Genomic DNA, 23,296 nt, shown 5'->3' on the forward strand with positions numbered 1-23,296 from the left:
AGAGGCCTTCGCCGGATCTCCATCTACGGCCGCTCTCCTCGGATTCCGACCGGTGGGATCGTTCCCCACCTTGCCCTCTTGCCATGGACCCAGGTTTTTCCCCAAGTGCCTATCCTTTTGTTCTTCCTTGTGTTTTTAGGTTTTGGGGAGATGCATGTGGTGTCCTTGCAATTTTTGGCTAAATCTTTGCAAGTGGGACTCGCAGGAGAGTGGTAGTGTAGTTTGCATGCTCTTTGGATAGTCAAAATTGTTCCGTTTGATCAACGGTAGTACCGAAGTTGTCGTGCGGAGGTTCTAGATCCAGATCGGCATCCTCGGTGGCGGTTTTCGACCTGTGCGGTACTACCTACCTCTTGGCGTCCGGAAGTAAAAAATTACTTCCGCCCCAAGCGCGGTACTACCATGCCACCCCGACACGGTACTACCGCGGCTGGAGCGGATGTAATTTTTTACATCCGTAACCCCGCCCGGTACTACCGTAGATTCATCCAGCGCCATTTTGTGTTGTCCAAATCTCATGCTTTGTGTTTCTTTCAGTTTGGTTTTAATCCGTCCTGTTCCCGTGCATGTTTTTGTGTCTTTGTGTCCAGGTGGTGGCTCCGGTTTTTCTCGTCGCTCGAATCCCAGCCGTGACACATGGTCAAAGCGGCTGCGCAACCCAGATGATGTTCCAGAGGGGTCCTGTGCTGCTCCCCAACATAGGACCAAGCACACCGCCAGCAAGCAGAAGGAGCCCGTCATGGGTATGGATGAGATGCCCCAGGCCGAGTTTGTCATTCGAAGGAAGATCAATCCCTATGTATCTCCCCGGGCTAGCACGCGAGGCAATGATCTCTTCTAGAACAAGCAGCAGAATCTGATCTATATGGATGTGATCAAGGCCAAGCAGAATCACTATGTTGAAGTTCACTGGATTGACATGGTTCACATGAGGCAGGAGAAGCACCGTGGGTACTTTGGAGAGGCTTTGGATCTTGTGGAGCAGTTCAGTATTGAAAACATGCTCACCTTCCACAAGGATTTTGATCCGGAGATCATAGCACAGTTCTTTGCTTCGGTTCACTTCGGCGTCGATGAAGCAAGAACCATGACTTGGATGACCAATGGTCGATGGATGTATGCTACCTGGAAGAAGTTCATGGAGTTGCTTCAGGTTCCCGATGATGGGCTCGACTCACCAGTTGGAGTTTGCCCTCATGCCAATGCTGAGTCCGCCAGCAAGAACAAACTCATGCCATTCCTTGTTCAGAAGACTCTTCCAAGCACGAAGAAGGTGTGGGTGCTTAATCCCTTCCTTGACATCATGCACAGGCTCTTCCGGAACACACTCTTCCCGTGCATTGGTGACATGGGACAGATGCATGCTTACCTCGTTGACATGATGCTCCTTTGTGAGGAGGCCCGTCAGGCTCAGACTCAGCCACTCGATGTCTCACATATCATGTGGTGTGAGCTTCAGTTCGCCATGTTCAACCGTAAGGTCCCCATCTATGGGCCTTACCTGTTTCACCTAATCTCCAAGACTTGGGAGCAGCTCTTCCCAACTGATGAGTTTGAAGCTCCAGGCTGCATCCGTCATGAGCCCATCAAGCTCCGCATCAAGCCCCAATGGGCTAATACCACCACTGCTGCTGAGGCTACCAGGTTGGCTATGGATGAGGAGGAGATTGAGGAGGAAGAGGTTGCTGAGGACCGTACTGCTTTCACTCCGCCCTCTGTTGAGCCTTCTTGGGCGAAGAAGCTGAAGAACAAGATGAAGAGGTTGTTCTACATGCAGGTTCAGGATCAGTACAAGGCCCATGTTGCTCAGAAGGAGAGTCGCCGTCACGACATTAGGATCTTGAGGGCTTGTGGGGAGGACGTGGCCAGCGGCTCTGAGAAGCACATCACCCCCGAGACTGCCTGGATGGCGAAGCAGGGCTACCAGTGGACTGATTCAGAGGAGGAGTATGTTCCTGCTGCAGAGTCTAGCGATGATGAGTCGTTTTCCGCCTGAGCTACCACCTGTGTTGTAGATAACCTCTCTGCCTTTTTGGTGTCTAGATGCCAAAGGGGGAGAGAGTGTAGGATTTGCGTGTCGTGTGTCGTGTGTTTCGTCGTTTGCTTTGCTTTCCATTGTTGAACTTGTTTGCTTTGGTTTGGTTGTGCTCGTGAGACTAAGTTTATCATATGGTGTAAGACATATGCACTCTATCGTACCTTATTACCTTATTGAGCTTGTGCTATATCATGATATTGATGTTATGCTCATATCTTCTATCTTGCTTAGTGTTAGCCTTACCATTGCAAGATATGCATTGTTTCTAAAATATAGGGGGAGTGGTGATCCTAGTATTCGTGCCGTGCAGTCCAAAGCACTTTACTCTCTAGCACGAATCTATGGGGAGCTCATCTATATTTTAGAGATGTGGGGTTTGCTTATGCTTTATTCATTTCCTTGTGTAAATCCCGTATTGTCATCAATCCACCAAAAAGGGGGAGATTGTAAGGGCCTTCTTGTCCCTCAGTAGTTTTGGTGATTGAAGACAATGCCTTTGCGGACTAATTGTGTGTATTGAGCTTTACATATATATCACGACAAAACACAAGATGATTTGATGCCCCTCGAAGATTATTGAAGACGGTGTTTCTCTACGGTTCGGTTCGGTGGAGTTGAGTCATAGGAAAGCCGTACTATCAAGAGGGGGTCCGCTTTGGAAAGGTGTGGGTGGAATCTCACGTACACGTTCCCTTTGCACTGCCTTTCCTCGAGCTCTTTGGAGTGTTCCTCCATCTCACCTTGTCTCTGCGAAATGAAGGTCTTTGCGTTGCTCTTCTCAGGCTAGCGGTAGTACTGCTCTTCAGAGCGGTACTACCATAGGAGCCAGCGGTAGTACCGGGCTCCGGCATGGTAGTACCATGGGCCCCCACGGTAGTACCGCTCCTCAGAACGGTAGTACTGTGAGCTCTGGACTGGCGCCGCTGCTCAAGCGCTAGTAGGCGCGGATGTAATTTTTTACATCCGCGCTCTACGCGGAAGTACGGTGCTGCCACACGGTAGTACCGTGGCGCCTGGCCAGGTACAGTAGCAGGAGCGGAAGTAGGGGCGGATGTAATTTTTTACATCGGCACCCATCACGGTAGTACCGCGCCCTTGGTTGCGGTAGTTCCGTGTCGGATTTTCGCACGACAATTTCTCAATGGAGGTAGTCACGGATGTAATATTTTACATCTGTGCCTACCGGGCCTGGCCTGCGGCTGTCCTGCGGTAGTACTGCATGGGGCCGCGGTAGTACCGCACCTGCGGATCTACCGCGCCCTGTCCGTGCTCCTTTATTCAGGTCTGGGCTCTGCCGCGCCCACGGTAGTACCGCGGTCCGCCGCGGTAATACCGCAGGCCCGTGCGGTAGTACCATGCCTGTGGTGCGGTAGTTCCGTGGGTCGCAGGCTGAGTGGTGGGTAACGGTTGGAATTGTCCCCCCACTATAAAAGGGGGTCTTCTTCCCTAAGAAGACTTACCTCTTCCAACCCTAAACTCCATTGTTGCTCCAAGCTCCATGTTCGGCCGATCTCTCTCCCTAGCCAATCAAACTTGTTGATTTGCTCGGGATTGGGTGACAAGGCCCCGATCTACACTTCCACCAAGAGATATTCGATTCCCCCCACTAATCCCTAGTGGATCTTGTTACTCTTGGGTGTTTGAGCACCCTAGACGGTTGAGGTCACCTCGGAGCCAACGTCCATTGTGGTGAAGCTTCGTGGTGTCGTTGGGAGCCTCCAATTAAGTTGTGGAGATTGCCCCAACCTTGTTTGTAAAGGTTCGGTCGCCGCCTTCAAGGGCACCAATAGTGGAATCACGGCATCTCGCATTGTGTGAGGGCGTGAGGAGATTACGGTGGCCCTAGTGGCTTTTTGGGGAGCATTGTGCCTCCACAACGCTCTAACGGAGACGTACTTCCCCTCAAAAGGAAGGAACTTCGGTAACACATCCTCGTCTCCACCGGCTCCACTCTTGGTTATCTCGTGCCTTTACTCGTGCAAGCTTATTTGTGTTGTTTACCTTGCTTGCTTATGTGCTAGTTGTTATTGCATCATATAGGTTGCTCACATAGTTGCATATCTAGACAACCTACTTTGATGCAAAGTTTAAATTGGTAAAGAAAAGATTAAAAAGTGTTAGTTGCCTATTCACCCCCCCCCCCTCTAGTCAACTATATCGATCCTTTCATCTGGTATTTTGCCTGAAGGTGTTAATGACACGGCGATCGTCCTTATCCCAAAAGTTCCTCACCCCAAGGAGCTCAAGGACTTTAGGCCAATCAGTCTTTGCAATGTTATTTATAAAATTGTGTCTAAATGCATGGTTAACCGGCTTAGTCCGCTGCTCTCAGAGTTTATATCGGAGAACCAAAGTGCTTTTATCCCGGGCCGGCTTATCTCAGATAATTCTACCATTGCCTTTGAGTGCATTCATCACATACAAACTCTGAAAGGAAACAATAATGCAACATGTGCGTACAAGCTTGACTTGTCGAAGGCCTATGACCATGTTGATTGGGTCTTCCTGGAGAAGGCGTTAAACAAATGGGGGTTCTCAAATCAATGGATTTCTTTGATTATGACATGTGTGAGATCAGTACGATATTCTGTCAAATTTAATGGGAAGCTGTTGGTGGTTTTTACACCATCGAGAGGACTTCGACAAGGTGACCCATTGTCTCCTTTCTTATTTCTCTTTGTTGCTGATGCTCTTTCTGCTCTCCTGTCAAAATCAGTGAATGAAGGAAGCTTGAGAGGAGTGACCATCTGCCGTGGTGCACCGATGATATCTCACCTTTTATTTGCGGATGATACTTTGTTGTTTTTCGAAGCTTCTGGCCAGCAAGCGGACATTGTTGAAGGTTTGCTGAACACCTATTCCTCGGCGATGGGTCAACTTATTAACCCCGAGAAGTGTTCCATCCTTTTCTCTGGAAACTATAATGCGTCAGTGATGGAGGAAATCAATAATATCTTGGAGGTGCAGCAACAAGTGTTTGAACCAAAATACCTTGGTTTGCCGGTACCTAAAGGTAGAGTGCACAAGGGCCAGTTTGAGACCCTTCAGGATAGGCTAAGGAAAAGGCTAATTGATTGGAGTGAACAACATTTTTCTGTTGGGAACAAGGAGATCCTCATCAAGGCCGTGGCACAAACAATCCCGACATACGTTATGAGTGTGTTCCGACTTCCTGCTTCGATGTGTGATGATCTTACAAAGATGATGAGGCAGTATTGGTGGGGGGTGGAGAACGGGAAGAGGAAGATGGCATGGCTTAGCTGGGAGAAGATGATGCTTCCAAAGGCTATGGGAGGTATGTGATTTCATGATATGAGGGCCTTTAATCAAGCTTTGTTGGCCAAGCAGGCTTGGCGTCTCCTGGACAGCTCGGACAGCTTGTGTGCTCGCTTGTTGAAGGCTAAATACTACCCAAGGGGGAATTTATTGGACACGGTATTCTCAGCTAGTTCTTCGGCGGTGTGGAGAGGTATTGTTCACGGACTTGATCTTGTGAAGAAAGGCATTATATGGCGAGTAGGTAATGGTACGCTCATTAAAACATGGAGAGATACTTGGATACCTATATAGAGGACATAATTTTCGGCCAGTAACTCCCAAGGGGAATTGTCGATACAATTGGGTGGCTGACTTCTTGGATGAGCATGGTGCATGGAATGTGCAGCGGCTCAGGGAACACTTTTGGGACTTGGATGTGCGGGAGATTATGAAGATTCGCACATCCCCTAGGAATGAGCAGGAGTTCTTCGCGTGGTTCCCTAAAAATAGTGGACAGTTTACTGTCCGAAGTGCTTACCATCTCGCAACGGAAGTTCAACATTCGGTACACTTGAGTTCCTCCAGTGGCAGCCCCTCCGGACGGAGGCCTATCTGGCAGCGTATTTGGAGTTCCCAAGTTCCGTTGAAAATGAAGATTATGGCTTGGAAGGCTGTTTCGGGTGCCCTTGCTACAAATGAGTGCAAGAAATATAGACACATCTCAATTAGAGATGGATGTTCGTTATGTGGGAGAGAGAAGGAGACGAGCTTCCATGCTCTTGTCTCATGTGATCATGCGAGCAGAATTTGGACACACATGAGGCTGGTATGGGGTCTTCCTAGCAATGCTGTTTTACAAGACACAGGACATGACTGGCTGTTAAATGTTCTTGCGAACTGCGACAATCAAATGAGGGATTGCACGATCATGCTGATATGGCGAATTTGGTCTTTGCGCTCATACCTCACTCATGGCAAGGAGGCTCCCCCGTTATCGGCGACGTCAGACTACCTCCAGAGTTACATGAACTCCCTCAACCTATGCGGCAGATTTTCAACGGAAGAAATTCTTAAGGGGAAGATGCCGAGGGTGCAGGAGGCTCCACACGTGGTTCCCAGGCTGAGCACTCCTTTGGCTTGGCCGCGGCCGCCGGCTGAATTCGCTGCCCTCTCGGTGGACGGTGCTTTCATGCAGGAGGACAGGTGTGCTGCGGCGGGTATGATCCTTCGGCGTCAAGATGGGAGTGTAATCTATGCAGCATACAGGTGTATATTCAATTGCAACGACGCATTGGAAGCGAAACTGCATGCGATCATGCAAGGCATGGCACTGGCCTGCAGCATTGTTCCATGCCAATTGTTGTGCAGTCAGACTCAACATCGGCGTTGGCAGCATTGACCCGGGAGAGCTTAACCAGGTCAGCTTATGGACACTTGGGGACGGAGATCAAGCATCATATGGAGACTCGGGAGTTTGTTCCATCAAAAATCAAGCGTGAGCAAAATAGGGTAGAACATCAGTTGGCATTGTATAGTCATACGGAGTTCACTACTACTGTATGGCTAGGGAGAAGCCCTCCTTGTATCGCGGATTTGGTGCCTCTTCATTGTAACCCTATGCATATGGAATAGAACTCTCTTTCTATCGAAAAAAAAAAGACAAGAAGAATCAACTGATTACACACTGCTACCGATTGCGGCTGACTGATCATCATCGCCATTGCTAACTCCCAAGAGCTTCCACACCCGTTTTTCCATCATGATAGAAAAGTACTTGCACACCGTGAGCTCCTTCACCTTCCCTCGCACGGCGTCGAACGACAGCAGCGCGTAGATGGTGATGAAGACGACCACGGCGCCGACGAGCGCGATGACGCACGCGGACGTCTCCCAGTCCCTGCAGCTGCCGGCGGCATAGGCGCCTAGCAGGCCGAACAAGTCGAGCACCACGGCGGCCTGCAGCGCCCACAGCGGCGCACCGCTCTTCTTGACGGTGTACTGCAGCAGCAGCATGATGACGACGATGGAGGCCATGAATGAGGTCGCGTTGCAGTAGAAGAAGGCTTGGTACCGTGCCGGGTTGGAGTGAAGTAGGATCGGGTTGCCGGCGATGTTGGGTGGGCTTGCTGATGGGGACGACGATGGCGATGGGGATGACGCGGTATCATCGTCGCCCCACGTGCCACCAGGAGGCGCGAGACCCGCCTGGTACGTAACGCTCGCTCCAAGGATGCCAAGCAGCATCAGGTACTTGCGTTTCGCGTACTGTTCGTCGTCACCTTTGTTCTGGATGGACAGCCATGAAGGCGATGATCCTAGTGGCTCGAAGAGCCGCTTTAGCCGCTCGGGAAGCCATGGCAGCTTTGAACAATTGACTCTCCCCGCCGACACGAAAAGTAGGGTCTGCAGGACGAGGAATGTAACCACCGCGGCCACGAGCGCAAAGACATAGATGGAGATCCGCAGTTGCCGGCAGCTGCCGGCTGCGTAAGCGTCCATGAGACCTAGAAGCCCGACCATGACGCAGACGCGGAGCGCATTGCTCCGGATGCCCTGCTTGTACAGCTTCTGGTTCACCAGCAGGAGGATGACGGCGACAGACGCCATGAATCCTGTAGCATTGCAATAGAAGAACACCTGGTACCTGATCGAGTAGTGGTCAAGGAGGACAGGGTCGCCGGCGATAAGCGATCCCTCGCCTTTGCTCTCCGGCCAAAACCCTCCTGGCGGGTTCAGACCGATTTGGTAAGTTACGGTGGCGGCGAGGATGGCAAGCTGCAGCAAGAACTTGCGCCTCCTCTCGAGCTTTTTGCGATCTTCTTCACTGCCCTCGGGCTCGGACCCGGGTTGGCTGGCAGAGAGACACAGCAGCTGTGCAAGCCTGTTGAACTTGTCGTGCATCCACTTGCCGAGCCTGCTCTGACCATGAGCATTGAACACCACGACCTTGGCTATGCAGTAGACGAAGACGGCGACGGCCAAGGAAAAGACGTAGATGGTGGTGGGGGCGTCCCGGAAGCTCCCGGCGACGTAGGCGCCCATGAGGCCGAATAGATTCAGTATCATGGCCGTCTTGAGCGCGGCGCGTCTGATGGTGGCGGGCGAGCTCAGCTCCTTGCTCTGGACGATGATGATGATGACCACCGACGCCACGAACGCCGCCGTGTTGCAGTGTTAGAATGCCTTGTACCTCTTGGGGTGCATGTCGAGGAGGATCGGGTTCCCGGGGATGTGGTCTGGATGCCCTGGGTCGTGGTTGTCCGGCCACACGCCGCCCGGCGGGCTCAGCCCCGCCTGGTAGGTCACCGTCGCCGCCAGGGTGGCCAGCAGCAGCAGAAGTGACCGCGACTCCTCCACCTTGCCGTCTACCTGCCCATTTTGGATGGTGATTGTCCTCTCCCCGTGGACCTCGCCGGAGTCACCTCCTCCTTCATGAGAATTACCCGGCGTGTCTGGCTCCAAGTTGGTGCACGTGAGCACGCGGCGCACGTGTGCACGCCATTGCGCGAACGTGTACATGGCCTTCGCCTGTACCACAATGTTGAGGAGCACCACGCCGGCAAGGCAGACGACGTACACGGTGGTGTCGATCCTCCTGCAGCTCCCGGCGGCGAAGGCGGCCATGAGGCCGAGCAGCTCCACCAGGACGCACACCGGCAGCGCGTGCGACCGGGCGAGGCTGCCGCTCATCAGCGTCCGGCTCATGAGCAGCATGATGATGGCGAGGGACGCCACGAAGGAGTTGGCGTTGGCGTAGAAAAATACGTTGTAGCGGATCTTGTAGGGCCCGTCGTGTAGCAGCGGGGCGCCGGCGAGGTGCCCAGCCTCGGTCCTGCTCCAGAAGCCTCCCGGCGGCACCAGCCCCGCGCCGTACGTCAGCGGCGTCGCGAAGGTGGCGAGCAGCAACAGGAACTTGTCCGCGCGGGATGTAGCAGCGGCCGCCGGCCTTTCCCCGGCTTTCTCCGCGGGGGATGTGGCGGCCGCCTGCTTTTCCCGGGCTTTGTGCACGTGGACGTGGACGGCGACACAGGCGAAGACGAGCGCGAAGAGCGCCGAGACGTAGGCGGACGCGGCCACGTCGCGGCAGCTCCCGGCGGCGAAGGCGGCCATGAGGGCGAGCAGGTCGAGCAGCATGGCGGAGCCGAGCACGGTGAGGCCGACGCTGTTGTCGCTGATGCGCCGGTCCAGCAGGAACATGATGACGACCAGGGACGCGATGAAGGCGGCGGCGTTGCAGTAGAAGAAAGCGGTGTACCGGCGCTCATTGGTGGTAAGGAGCACAGGGTCGCCGACGCGGTCCGGGTAGGCCGCCGGCAGCCGCGGGGCCTCGTCGGACCGGACGCCGCCCGGCGGGTTGAGGCCGGCCGCGTAGGTGACGCTCGCCACCAGGGTGGCGAGCAGCAGCAGGTACTTGCGCCACTTCCACAGGAACTCGAGGTCCTCTTTCTGCTGCTCCGTCGCCGTGATTCCGCTTTCGGCCGGCCGAGGAGCAGTCTCCATGATCGGCGCGGTGTGGTATAGTGACATACAGTGATATTATATGCAGCTCCGGTCCGCCCAGCCGGAGGATGATGGCGACTGGGTGCCCGTAGGCGTCTTCTTTTGGAAAGGAATCATCAAAGGCACGCGGATGCTTGCTTGCTTCCTCCCCATTGATGCTCAGATAAAGCTCAACAGTGTGTGCCCTTTACACTGTACTCCTCTCAATCCCACACTGGTCGTCCTCTTCCTACCTCGCTCACTCCTTCTCCCTTCTCTGGCATCTATCGTGGCAGCGATCGATCCGGATAAATATTGGTGCACGGCAGGCAAACGTACGGCGGCGTGCCGAGCGGGCGGTAGCACGAGGCGGTGACCTCTGGAGAGTGCAAGGAGAAAAGAGAACGGAATGGCTTTGTGCTCGAGCACTCGAGCACTCAATCATGAGGAATGGGATGGCAAGCAGAATGGGGGCGAAGTATTCTTCAGTGCACTAAGAGCATCTCCAACAGCCGCGCTAAAGCGTCGCGCGCAAAAAACCTGTTAGCGCGCGCGCTGCGGCTGGTTTTACGCGCCCGCCTGCGCTGGCTTCAGCAGCCGCGCCGAAATGCAGCGCGCGCGCCGCTCCAGCAACGCGCTAAAATGCAGCGCGCACGACTAGAAATGTATGCATTTTTAAAAGTTGAAATTTTTAAAAAAACTAGATAGATTGCATAGATTAAACGATACAAAGGTATTTTACATCCGAAACATAGATTGCATAAAATAAAAACGACAAACGATAAACATAGATTGCATTAACAAAAAGAACTACTCTAAGTCGCTATCATCATCACCACTATCATCCTCGGCGGTGTCGTCCGAGGTAAATAGCCAGATGTCCAGCCACCGCTCATCGTTCGGCTTGAAGAACGATCGCCCACCTGCTGCAACGAGGTCGGACTGCGCATTCGCCAACGCCTTCCGCCGACGCCTGTCCAACCGCGACGCGCGGCGCCTTTGCGTGTCCTCCTCGCGGCGCCTTGCCCAATAGGCTTGCTCGTAGGCGACGTCCTCCGGGTGGCGCTGGCGCCAGTCCGCCATGACCATCTCGTCCTCTTGGGCGACGAGGAGGCGGCGTTGCCGCTCGGCGTGCTCCGCACGGTCTTCCGCCGTGTTCAGACGAGGCAGAGGGGCGAGGTTGAGCGCTTGCTCGAGCGTGTACACATCTTGGAAGTTCATCTGGCTGTGCGGCCGGCCTAGGCACCACGCCGCCGCGTCGTACGCGCGGCCGGCCTGTCGCGCCGTCCCGTATGTGCCGAGGGCGAGCCGGAGTTCGCCGGAGCGTATCTCCGCGGTGTAGCTGCCGTTGGGCCGCAGGCGGACGCCGCGGTAGCCAGACGCTCCTCAGCGGCGCGGCGGCATGGCGGCGCGGCGGTAGCGGGGCGCTGGAGCGGCGCGTGGCAGAGAGGGAGAGGGAGAGGGGAAGAGATGTGTGTGGAGAAGGCGCGTGGCGCGCGCAGCTTTTATAGGCGCGCGCGAAGCGGCGCGCCGAATCTTGCGCGAGCTGGCGCCTTTTCGCGCGCGCGCGCAAACGGTTCCCGCGCGCGCTTGTTTCCCACGGCCGCTGGAGCGCGGCAAACCGCCCCGCGCGCGCTAAAAGCTGCGTTTACCGCGCGCGCGCGTCGTTTGGGGCGACTGTTGGAGATGCTCTAACGCGATCCATAGGACAGAAGTGGTGAAAAATAAAATCTAAAAAAATGCACATGGAAGATTGGGAGATAATTCTGGTATAAAAAAAGTTACTTATATTTTGGTTTACGACCGGCAACATCTTTTGGGAGGCCCAGACGTAAATACGGATGTTGGGAGGCCCATATTTCCTTTTTGCGTGCGCCGTACGAGTAACTCCAAATTTACGGATGGGTCACGTCAGTGTGGTTGGGTTGGCCTCTCGATATCGGGCTCGAATTCCTCAAGTGAATGTCTAGGTCATCTAAACACCGGCATTCGGGCCAAATAATGTCAATGCCAAATTCTTGGTCCAAATGTCAACGTTCAAACGAGGCGATAATGCTTCTTCATACTGTTGGTTGAAAAAGGATTGACAAAATAAACTAAGAAGTACCAAATCTAATCCTTCTAAACCAAATTATTAAACATATATGTTCATTATTGGTAACCTTATTAAGCAATAATTTAAAAAGTGTTATTAACACATTTCTAATATGTATTACAACATGAAAAGTACAATGCAATGCATTAAGCTACATATCATACATATAAAAATAAGGTAGAGAAATATGCATTTCATGAGATTTCTTTAGTGTTTTTGAAGTGAAGTTCTAGCCTCTACCTAGGCCGTCTTCTATTACACTTAGCAAAATTAAATACAATCCTTTGTTGCTAAATATGATAATACAATGTTACTTGTGACATAATTCTAGTATATATGGTTCTCATTACTATTGCAATGAATTCAAATAATAGTTTACATAAAAATGTTGTATTACTTGTTTTTATTTTCATATGTGGCTCCTAAAACCATTCACTAAGTCTCGATTAGTGGTTATCCAACTCCGATTATAATATGTTTTGAGAAAATAACTCTAAGAAGAGAATTTACTTAGCAAAATAGAAAATAGGCCAAATTTGGTTAGCACTTGGATCATCAAACTACAACACGGCTCCAAAACAAAACCCGAAAGTCCCCTACCGTCTTAGCCCACAAAAAAATGCATACCTCGAGGTTAATTTATGTGTTAGATGAATTCTATTGTATATGTATATAAACTTGTTTATTATAGTATCTTTGAATATTTTGCTCGAGAGCTCTAAAGTGTACCATCTACAAATATCTCAACAAAGGTTTCTAGAGTGCATGAATCCTCTAGCTTACATGTAAATGAAAATGATGTGAACGACTGAAACGTATGATCATACTCATATTACATATGTAAAGAGAGAACAAGTTGGGTGGGATACTTCTCGTTCAAGCCATTTACATCATCAATATGAAATAGTTGCGGGAAAACATAGAGACTAGTAGTTACATTCAATTACTTTCTAATTATTATTTTGAGAAATTGGTCTTTCAATTAGAACAAGAGAATTTTGTTAGAAGGTCCATCACTTTCTAATAATGCACACAGTCGAATAGCGTGCATGCGCATGAACATATCTCTAAAATATTGGACATGAATACAAATTTTTAAGAAGCACTAGTAGAAACTTAATGTGCAATACTAGTGAAATAATCCGGCATGAGCTATGGTATTAGTGAGTCAATAAAATGAACGAGCGCCAATACAAAAGAGCTCACGTATAGGATGGTGTACATGCTTACTAAAGCATTTGTTTTATTTTTCTTAAAAGGCAAACAAATGGTATGTCAAGAACAAATCATTATTTTGATTTATTTATTTATGGGGAATTACTCAATTTATTGAGGTATGAATTAAAAGTGTATTACTGACACCATTTCGATTATAAACCATGTTTTATCTGTTGATGTACATGAAACATCAAATTTACTAGAAATTGGACATACTAGAATATTTCAGAGGGAGGAGAAACATGTTGGAGAAGTGGGTCATATGACAGAGGCCCAGGGGCCTAGGCGTCATAATTGGGCTACTAACTTGACTTCATAGTCTGCCCACCTAAGGAGCCACCAATTCCACTTTGTAGGAGAGTACTTAATCATTCTGATTTGCCTCAAAAAAAACTTAATCATTCTGAATACCTAGCACACCTCCAATGTTCGGAGTAGATTAGATCACTATTATTCGCCCCCTTCCATTTCATGAAGCATCACATCATCACCATTTCTATGTTGTTTCTGATGTTTCTCCAGTATATGTCTGAGTAGTATTCTATATGCACATGGGGATGGTTGAAAATTTTGGTAATTGTATAATCGTCTCATGACGCCGCTTTCCTCATTTTATTTATGACTCGAACAAACAAATGATCAGAAACCTTGGCGTAGCTTCGGTCATTGTGGTTCCCCTAGTGACTAATCCAATAAAATATAGTCGATGCACCAAAGTGACCTATATTGTTAGATGAGGCTTTGGTAGCCAGCACTAAACGATTGATCTATGCATGAAAATACATACAAATAATATACCTAAACCAAACAATAAACTAATCAAACAAAGCACTATCCGTTACAGTTAAAGGTCCGAACAGAAATATATAGGTTATGAATAAGAGTAAACTAGGGGAAATGGAATGCGCATGGCACGGACATGTGGCACGCCGTGCACGGCAATGTCTTCCCCTTATTTTTCCTTGGATTACACTTTGCAGATGGGTTATTCATATTTTGTAAGGAATGGAGCTATGAATGTTTCTTGGAGTTGGATGATGTTATGTAACTGCTAGAGATTGAAAATGATTAATAACTTTAGCCCGTGCATTATCTTGATCTCCTCTCTAATCCCAGGGATCCCACATGGATGTGATGATCCATAGCCTTCCTTATCACCAGAGATTGCAAGGAAATATATTACAGATTACACCGAAATCACTGTTTATTAGATGCAAATGATATGTTTCTTTTTCTTGCATCATATCCAGTTACCTACTAAGTCCTCTCTCCTAAGTACAGATTTAGTACTTCAGACATAAAGTATGCATATATTTTCGGTTTGGGATGATCCAACCAATTTTATTCATCTCAGCAGGTGAAAAAAATATGGAGTGGTAGACGTCAAGAGACGTGCGGACCAGATTATCGTGGTCAAGCTGGTAGTTGAGAACTTAGTTCTCAATGTTATCAGCACGTATGCCCCGCAAGTAGGCCACAATGAGAACACCAAGAGGGAGTTCTGGGAAGGCCTGGAAGACATGGTTAGGAGTGTACCGATAGGCGAGAATCTATTCATAGGAGGAGACCTCAATGGCCACATGGGTACATCTAACATAGGTTTTGAAGGGGCACATGGGGGCTTTGGCTATGGCATCAGGAATCAAAAAGGAGAAGATGTCTTAAGCTTTGCTCTAGCCCACGTGAAAGGGCATGTAGCCCCTAAGTGTGGTTTTGGTAATTAAATGACAATCTCTATGGACTAATGTTTTCAGTGAGATATATTTGAAGGTTTTATCCATAGATAGTGCCTCAAGGATATTGGACGGAATCAAGGATGAAGTCCATATATATGAAGATAGTGCCTCAAGGATATTGGACGGAATCAAGGATGAAGTCCATATACATATATGAAGATATATTTGCCCTATGCTTTGGTACTAAATGACAATTCCTATGGAGCATCAAGTGCATTGAATCTTATATGAAGATAAGTTCCATAGTGATGCTTGAAGTGCATTGGGCTGTTTTGTGAAGTCTGCCATCAAAGCATCCGAAGAAGTCCTCATGGTATCCTTCTCTGGATACCCCGTGCACACGGGCTTGTACCGTGCGCACGGGGTCGAGTGTCAACTCTCTGGATACCCCATGCTTACTTGGCCTAGGTGTTGGCTCTCGAGATCCCATATCCAGTGAGGTTTCAAGTTGGTCTTCGGGTACTTCTATTGAAGCCATCAAGATTGGTTTCAATGCCTAATCTAATTATGTTCATGATGGAGTGCATTGGAGGATCTCAAAGATTGATATATTCGGGCTTCTGAGGATCAAGGCTTGAGAGAATAATCAAAGAGAAGAATTCAAGTTATGGTCTCAAGACAAGATCATGGTGAGCTCATGTGTTGGGTTTCGGTTGATCAAGTCTTGAAGCAAGCAACTAGAGTGACGAATTCATTATGCCTCTCAAGAGATTGTGATGGAGTTTTTAGAAGGGCAAGTGGTGACCAAGATGATATTCATAGTGGAACTTGATATGGTCATGGAAGAGTCTTTGGTGATATAGTCTTGAAGCAATGAATGGAAATGAAGAGTTCATTGTGGCTTTCAATAAACCAAGATGGAGCTTCGAGTAAAGATGTTGGTTGACCAAGATGAAGCTCGAAGATTATATCTAAGTGGTCAACTCTCAAAGCACAAACATTGTTCCACGTGAGATCAAGTGATCTAGTGGTATGGTAAGTAATTGTGAATTGTGATTTGTTACCTAACCCATGCTATGTGTTTGGTATGTCTATGTGGGTTAGGTGTTTCTCATGGGCTTGCATCAAAAGGAAAGATCTCAAGTAGCCTATGTGTGGATGACATCAAGTGGTGATGGTCATCGGGTTCGAGGAGTCCAAGTGCAAGATGAGAAGCCAGAGGTTATATGCTTTGAAGCTTGCGGTCCACATCATGATAATGCTCATGTGAAGATGGGCTTAAGTTAAGGCTTCCCTCATTGCAATATGAGGAATCAATTCAAGCATCTTCACCAAGTGGTTGTGGACAAGAAAGGGATTCCAACTTGAGACAAGAATTGGAGTCATCACCAAGCTCAAGTTGAATATGCAAGGCAAAGGTATACCTTAGCTAGGTTTTCCTAGTTTTGCCGGTCTCATGGTGCTTGGAGGGAGACCGGATTATATGTTTGATAGCCGTACTATCAAGAGGGACTCTCGGGCAAGTAGCTTGATCATGTCGCATGTAGAGAGCTCAAACCTTTGCATTACTTGCATCATTATTTATTGTTGATCTTGGGTGGTTCTCTATATGAGGACCTTGGTCTTTTCCATAGCTTCAAAACGAGCCCAAGATCATCGAATTCGGAGTCCGTATGCCAAAGTTATCACTGTTTTAGTGGGCTGCTGCAGGCTGTTCTGGGTACCCCGTGGACACGGGGTTTTGACCCCCGTGGGCACGGGGCCCCATGCACACGGTCCTGTACCGTGCGCACGGGACCCCGTGGGCACGGGGTCTAAACCCCCGTGGGCACGGGGTGTGTAGGAAGTGTCCGTTGGAGCCCCAACGGCTAGTTTTGAAAGTTGGCTATAAAAGAGCCCTTCCTCCCCACCGGTTTGGTGGCTGTTCATTCACATTCTAAACATCATTTTGAGCCTCTTACCACCTCTCCCAAACCCCTATCTCCCTTCTAAGTGAAGGGTGATTTGTGGATGGATCTTGGAGTCATTTGTTGATTTCCTCCATTGCATCCCCTCTCTTCAATCTCCCACTTTCTTGAGTTGCATCTTGTGAGATTGAGAGAGTGAGTTGAGCATTTGTTGCTTGACCTTGCATTGCATTTGTTGCATCGGTTTGAGCTCCCCGCATCGATTTGTTCGAGTGAGAGATCGTGAGTTCGTTACTCTTGGAGGCTTCGCCTCCTAGACGGTTTGGTGATACATTGAGAAGATTGTGAAGAGGCCTATGTGGCCAAGGTTCCCCCGGAAGCTTCCTTTTGTGGTGTGCTCCGGGGAAGGGTGTTGAAGTGGCCTAGGTGGTCAAGTTCCTCCGGAAGCTTCCGTGGTTGTGGTGTGCTCCGGAGAAGTTTGTAAAGGTGTGGTGGTCGCCTTCAAGACCAACCTCGAGTGAATCGAGGCTCATCCGTTGGGGGTGACTCGAAAGGGAGAATATGGTGAGTCACTTGGTGACGCCCCGGAGCTTTGGCTACGACACCGCTCTAACAGAGATTAGCACTCTCACGAGTGTGAACTTCGGGATAAATCCGCGTCCCCGACTCACTTGTGGTTATCTCATACCCAGACCCTTTACTTTCCGCAATTCATACTTGCCCATATTGATACATCTTGTGATAGTTGAATTGCTTAGTTGTTCCTTCATTTCCATATCTTGTGATATAGTTTGTGCTTGCTAGTTTGCTTAATTGCCTATCTTGTTTAGCATAGGTTGTTGGTGCACTTAGTTGAGCCTAGCATATTTAGGATTTGTGCTTGAAAAGTATCCGTTAGTTTAATTACGCATTAGGATAAAGCCAAATCCGTAAAAGTTTTAAAACTCCTATTCACCCCCCCCCCTCTAGTCGTCATCTAGATCATTTCAATTGGTATCAGAGCTTTGGTCTCTCCTTGGTAGGCTTCACCGCCTAGAGAGTAAAGATGTCGACTAGTGGTATAGTGCACGATGACACCTTTTGTTTTAGTGGCACAAACTATCACTTGTGGAAAATTCGCATGCTTTGTCACTTCCGGACCATGGGTCCAAATTTTGTGCGAATTGTTCTTGTAGGGGCTTCTCCGTGGAAGGATGACCTTTTTCCAACTAGTGAGGAAAATGATGATATGCTTTGGGGATATAGTGCTAAGAATGCCATAATCCGGTTTTTATCCCTCAAAGTATTTGAGTCTATCATGACTTGTGTGACGGCTCATGATATGTGGACCAAACTTGAAGTATTATATGGTGGGTTCAATCTTGTTGATATTCATCATCTTTCGGAGGAGTTAATTGAGGAGGTCTCCACATCTTCAAATCATGAAGATCTCCATATTGCTTCTTCCTCCGTGTACTTGGACATTTCAACTTCTTCCGCCTCACCATCATGTGGCATGTCCCAAGGTAATGACATGGTGAGTGAAAATATCATTTGTGATGATTGTGATGATGTGCTCAACATTGATGATCTTACATGTATACATGGTAGTGTTGTAGATTCTATGGACTTGAGCATATCTAGCAAAAATGACTTACATTCTTGTGTTGATAGTCCATGCATATCATTTGGAGATTCCTTGAATACCTTTTTGTGATGATATGCTTGATACTCCTTGTTTCCATGATCTATATGCTTCTATTTCCTCTAGTTTTTGTTTAACTAACCATGTAGAGGAAACAAGAGAAAATAGTGCACACATCATTAATGAGGAAATTGCTAGAGGAGCAAAGAAGGACATCACCTTGTTGGAGAGGAAATGCTATGAGTGTCAGGAGCATGGACATGGATATCCTACTCTTGATGATAAAGAAACTCCCTCTCCAAAAGAATCATCATCAACCTCCGATTTTCACATGTGCCTCATGGCAAGAGGTAATACTGAGGTATCATCTACTCTTTTTAATGATATTGATGAGAGTAATGATGAATGTGATAGGGATATGAGTCAAGAAATATATGAAATTGGTAATTCTCTTCGTGGGGTAAATAAGAACACTTATGAGATGTTTAAAGATCTTATCACTCATTTTGGAAAGTGTAATGATTTACTTCATGAAGAGCAAGAACAAAATGAAAAACTTGATTGTAACCTTCTTGATGCTCTAGAAACTCTTAGAGACTTAGAGTCTTTTAAAGAAGAGATTGAAGTTGCTCATGATCAACTTAAAGAGGATTTTGAGCACCTTGACCTTGTCTACAAGAATGTCAAAGGAGAGCTCACCAAACTCTCTAAGTCTTATGAGGAACTTCAAGCTACTCATGTGAAGTCTCTAGTTTCTTCTAGCTCCTCTCATATTGTCAATGATGCTTGTGCTACTAACTCTACTTCTTGTGAAGCACTATCTTGAAGGAGAATGTTGAGCTAAGGGCTCAACTTGCTTTGCTAACTAGCAATTATGGAAGATTAGAAGAAAGTCATGAAAAGCTCTCGGGCTCTCATGATGACCTTCTAATCTCCCATGAAAGGCTAAAGTTAGCTCATGAGGCTATTTTTACTAAGGTAACATCGTGTGAGCCTCATGTGGACATTAGCACTAATTCTACTCAAAATGCTTTATTGGCATGTGCTAGTTCTAGTGATTCATCTAGACATATTATTGCTAATTTTTGTGATGAATTGCTCTCATTGCCTTGTTGCTCTAATAATGAAGTTTCTACTTCCTCTAGTACTTTTGTTGATACTAACCTTGTAGAGGAAAACAAAGAGCTCAAGGCTCAAGTCACTATTTTGAAGAAAGACTTGGAAATGTGTCATGAAGGAAATTCCACTCTCAACAATATTTTGAGTGGTCAAAAATCCCCTCATGACAAGGGTGGACTTGGTTTCATCTCCAACAACAAGAAGTCCGAGAAAAGGAATAAGGAACAAGACCAAGTCAAGAATCCGGCCAACATCACATGCTTCAAGTGCAAGAATGTTGGACACCATGTGAGATCTTGTCCATTGAAGAAGAAGGCTTCAAATGTGAAGCAACAAGGGAAGCGGCCTCGAGTTCAATCTCAAGGTCAACCTCAAGTTCAATCTCAAGGTCAACCTCAAGCTGAAGAAAGGCCACTACCAACAATGAACCAAGGAAATGCTCCCCAAATTAAGAAAGTAAAGAAGAAGAGAAGGGGGAGCACATGTTGCTATATTTGTCGTGAGAAGGGACACATATCTTCATCTTGTCCCAACGGTAACATCCCTAAGCCTCCTCTAGTCAATGATCATTATTTGCTTAGGAAGGATGTTGTTGGCAATTTGTTTGCCAAGTTTGTTGGCGCCCAAAGTGGTTTGGAAATGGAAAAGGCCATTTGGGTTGCCAAGCCTATTGTGTCTAACTTCTTAGGACCCAACTTGGTTGGGGACCATCAAGCTCAACCTTGATCAATATGTGTGTGGAGGACATTGGAGATTTGGCTAGTTCATGAAGAAAAGAATATTCACCATTTATTTGTTCGAGCCAAGTCATGTGGATTATCTTCATATTATCTATCCAGTGTTCCTCCTTGTGGTAACTTGTATTTGTATTGCTTACATTGAAAGTTACTCGCCCCCTGCATGCTTAGGTTTTGTATCTAGCATGTGCATTTATATGTTGTCTTCCTAGTATGCTTGATTTGTGTTATCTAGCATGTGTAGGTTGCATTGCACATCATATAGTGTTGCTTGTTGTCTTGAGCCTTATTTGTATATTGTTTGGCTCTTGCGAGATATTAGTGGATCATCACATTATGGGGGAGTGTTATGTTTTGTGCGCATCACAAACTCAAAATGCGAATATGAGAAATACCACATAGTATTGATACTCAATATTATCTAGTCACTATGTGGTATGTCAAGCTCATTTGAAATTCAGATTCTCAGAGTATCCATTAATTATCTCTTTTAGGTGGTTATTTTCCTCTGTTGTATGCCTGCCGTGGTATCTAGAAAGTTGCACCAGAAAAGTTCTGGATACCCCGTGCGCACGGGGTCTTTTGACCCCCGTGCGCATGGGGTGTTGCGTAACTCTCTGGGTACCCCGTGCGCACGGGGTACTGCGTAACTCCCTAGATACCCCGTGTGCACGGGGTCTTTTGACCCCCGTGCACACGGGGTGTTTGTTGATTATGATCTTGTGTTACTTCAGATTCTACCACCGAGTGTTAATTCCAAATACCAATTGGTATTTCTTCTTGTGGTAGAATTTTATGATCATCTTCTTCTCGGCTTGTGCTTCAACTTGCCTTATCTCACTCCTTGTACTATCTATTATCTACTTGAGTGAGATAAGCCTTTGATCATGTGTGTAATGTATATCCTATATGCTCGTTGGTTTTTGCTTAGTTCATATGCTGTACTTTGTGTGCGGTCCTGTGTGGATTCGTCACTTTGATATAATTTGGACAACTTGAATGTTGTATGTCATTATTGGAGTATTCATCTTTTAAGTGTTCTTTTGCCCAAATTATATCTCTTTGGATCTTGGTAGGCATGTGCATGCATATTTATTTATATACTTCTTCATGCCTTGCTTGCTCTCTTGATCCTCTATATAGGGTAAACTCCATAATATCATTAATGGTTAAAGGTGTGCATGAAATTCAAGTTCATATCCTTTTGCACATACTTATTGTGGAGTTTGCCCTATGTATTGTGGTTGTGCTTACTACTTCGGACCCAATAAGTTTGGGGACCAAATTGTACCTTAATGTGTTTTAGGTACATTGGAGAAGCATTGGATGATTGGCTTATTCATGAGGAAGGTGGAGACACCATGGAAAATTATTAGAGCCAAGCTTGGTTGATTCATTGATTTGAGAGAGAAGATAAATGAAAACCCGGTTCGGTTGTAAGTGTTTCATTCTCACCATGTAAACCCGGTTATACAAAATTTGGGTCTTTTTGTTGGATATGCATCAAACTCCCACACTTACTATATTCTCAATAAATCCACGGGATGTGTTGAGGAAATGGTGAATGTGGAGTGTGATGAGAATAACGGCTTCCATGCGGAGCAATTTGTTTCAAGTGTTGTAGGTGATGAGGCTCCTTCCCAAGCTACAAGTACAATGGGGATTGGTCATATTCTTCCACAAGAAACACCCCTTGTCCATGTAGAAGAAGAAGGAGTAAGAGCCCCTCTTGTGGATCGACCATAAGGGAAGTCATCACCCCCAACACAAGAGCAAGATGTTATGGGAGATCATATACCTATCCAAGAACAAGATCAAGTCCCTCATGTTCGCATACTAGATCAAGGGCCTCTTGAACCAATGCTTTCTCTCTTGGTAACAAGTACTTACTTCATGCATTTATTCAAGTTAGAGTCAACATTGTGTGTGTTGCATCATGGCATGATTAGTACTTGTTGAGTGAGTGCTTGTATGTTTTGCACATATGTTTGCACTCATGAGTTGGTGGATATATTTTGGACCCATGCTTAGCATGATTATCATATTGGATATCTCCATTATCCCTTGTCCAAAATATGTTCTTTGGATCCTTTGAATGTTTGATTCTTTTGTCATATCATTTTGGTGCATTCTATGGATGCTCAATATAGTGTGAATTTCTTCGTTTGTTCTTAACTGGATATGTGCATTTGATTCCACTCATAATATGAGAAATGCACAAATTAAGGAGGAACTCATACTATATTGGCCGTCTAGATTTTTCTTCCATTTTGGCACTTGTTGCCAATGGGGGAGAAGTTTAGAGGGTTTAGGTGAAGTGGGTTGGTTCCTGTCATTCATGCTTATCTACTTTTGTTGTGATTGCCCATTGCATGGATGTGTATATAGAGGAAACTCCTCCAAGTTATTTCCTGTGCATATATTGTGGGGGAGTTTGCTCTATATATTGTGGTTCTACTAGCATCAAAGTCTTGTGTAGTATTTCGATGCTAGTACAACTGGTTTTGATAACATCAACTATCTTTGTGATGTTTGAAGCTATCAAAACCACCTCAAGTATACAATTTATTCTCGGATAGATTGCATACTTGTTTCAAATTCATTATATAAACCCTCTTGTTGAGATTGTCATCAATTACCAAAATGGGGGAGATTGAAAGGGCATGTAGCCCCTAAGTGCGGTTTTGGTAATTAAATGACAATCTCTATGGACTAATGTTTTCAGTGAGATATATTTGAAGGTTTTGTCCATAGATAATGCCTCAAGGATATTGGACGGAATCAAGGATGAAGTCCATATATATGAAGATAGTGCCTCAAGGATATTGGACGGAATCAAGGATGAAGTCCATATATATATATGAAGATATATTTGCCCTATGCTTTGGTACTAAATGACAATTCCTATGGAGCATCAAGTGCATTGAATCTTATATGAAGATATGTTCCATAGTGATGCTTGAAGTGCATTGGGCTGTTTTGTGAAGTCTGCCATCAAAGCATCCGAAGAAGTCCTCATGGTATCCTTCTCTGGATACCCCGTGCACACGGGCTTGTACCGTGCGCATGGGGTCGAGTGTCAACTCTCTGGATACCCCATGCTTACTTGGCCTAGGTGTTGGCTCTCGAGATCCCATATCCAGTG

General features: G+C 47.0%; 1 pseudogene; it reads right to left on the minus strand.

Moving 5' to 3' along the window:
• Window positions 1-6,973: 6,973 nt before the first annotated feature.
• Window positions 6,974-9,796, minus strand: LOC119283986 (annotated as a pseudogene).
• Between the last annotated feature and the right edge of the window lie 13,500 nt (window positions 9,797-23,296).

The sequence above is a fragment of the Triticum dicoccoides genome, chromosome 4A, assembly GCF_002162155.2.
Source record: "Triticum dicoccoides isolate Atlit2015 ecotype Zavitan chromosome 4A, WEW_v2.0, whole genome shotgun sequence".
Classification (NCBI taxonomy): domain Eukaryota; kingdom Viridiplantae; phylum Streptophyta; class Magnoliopsida; order Poales; family Poaceae; genus Triticum; species Triticum dicoccoides.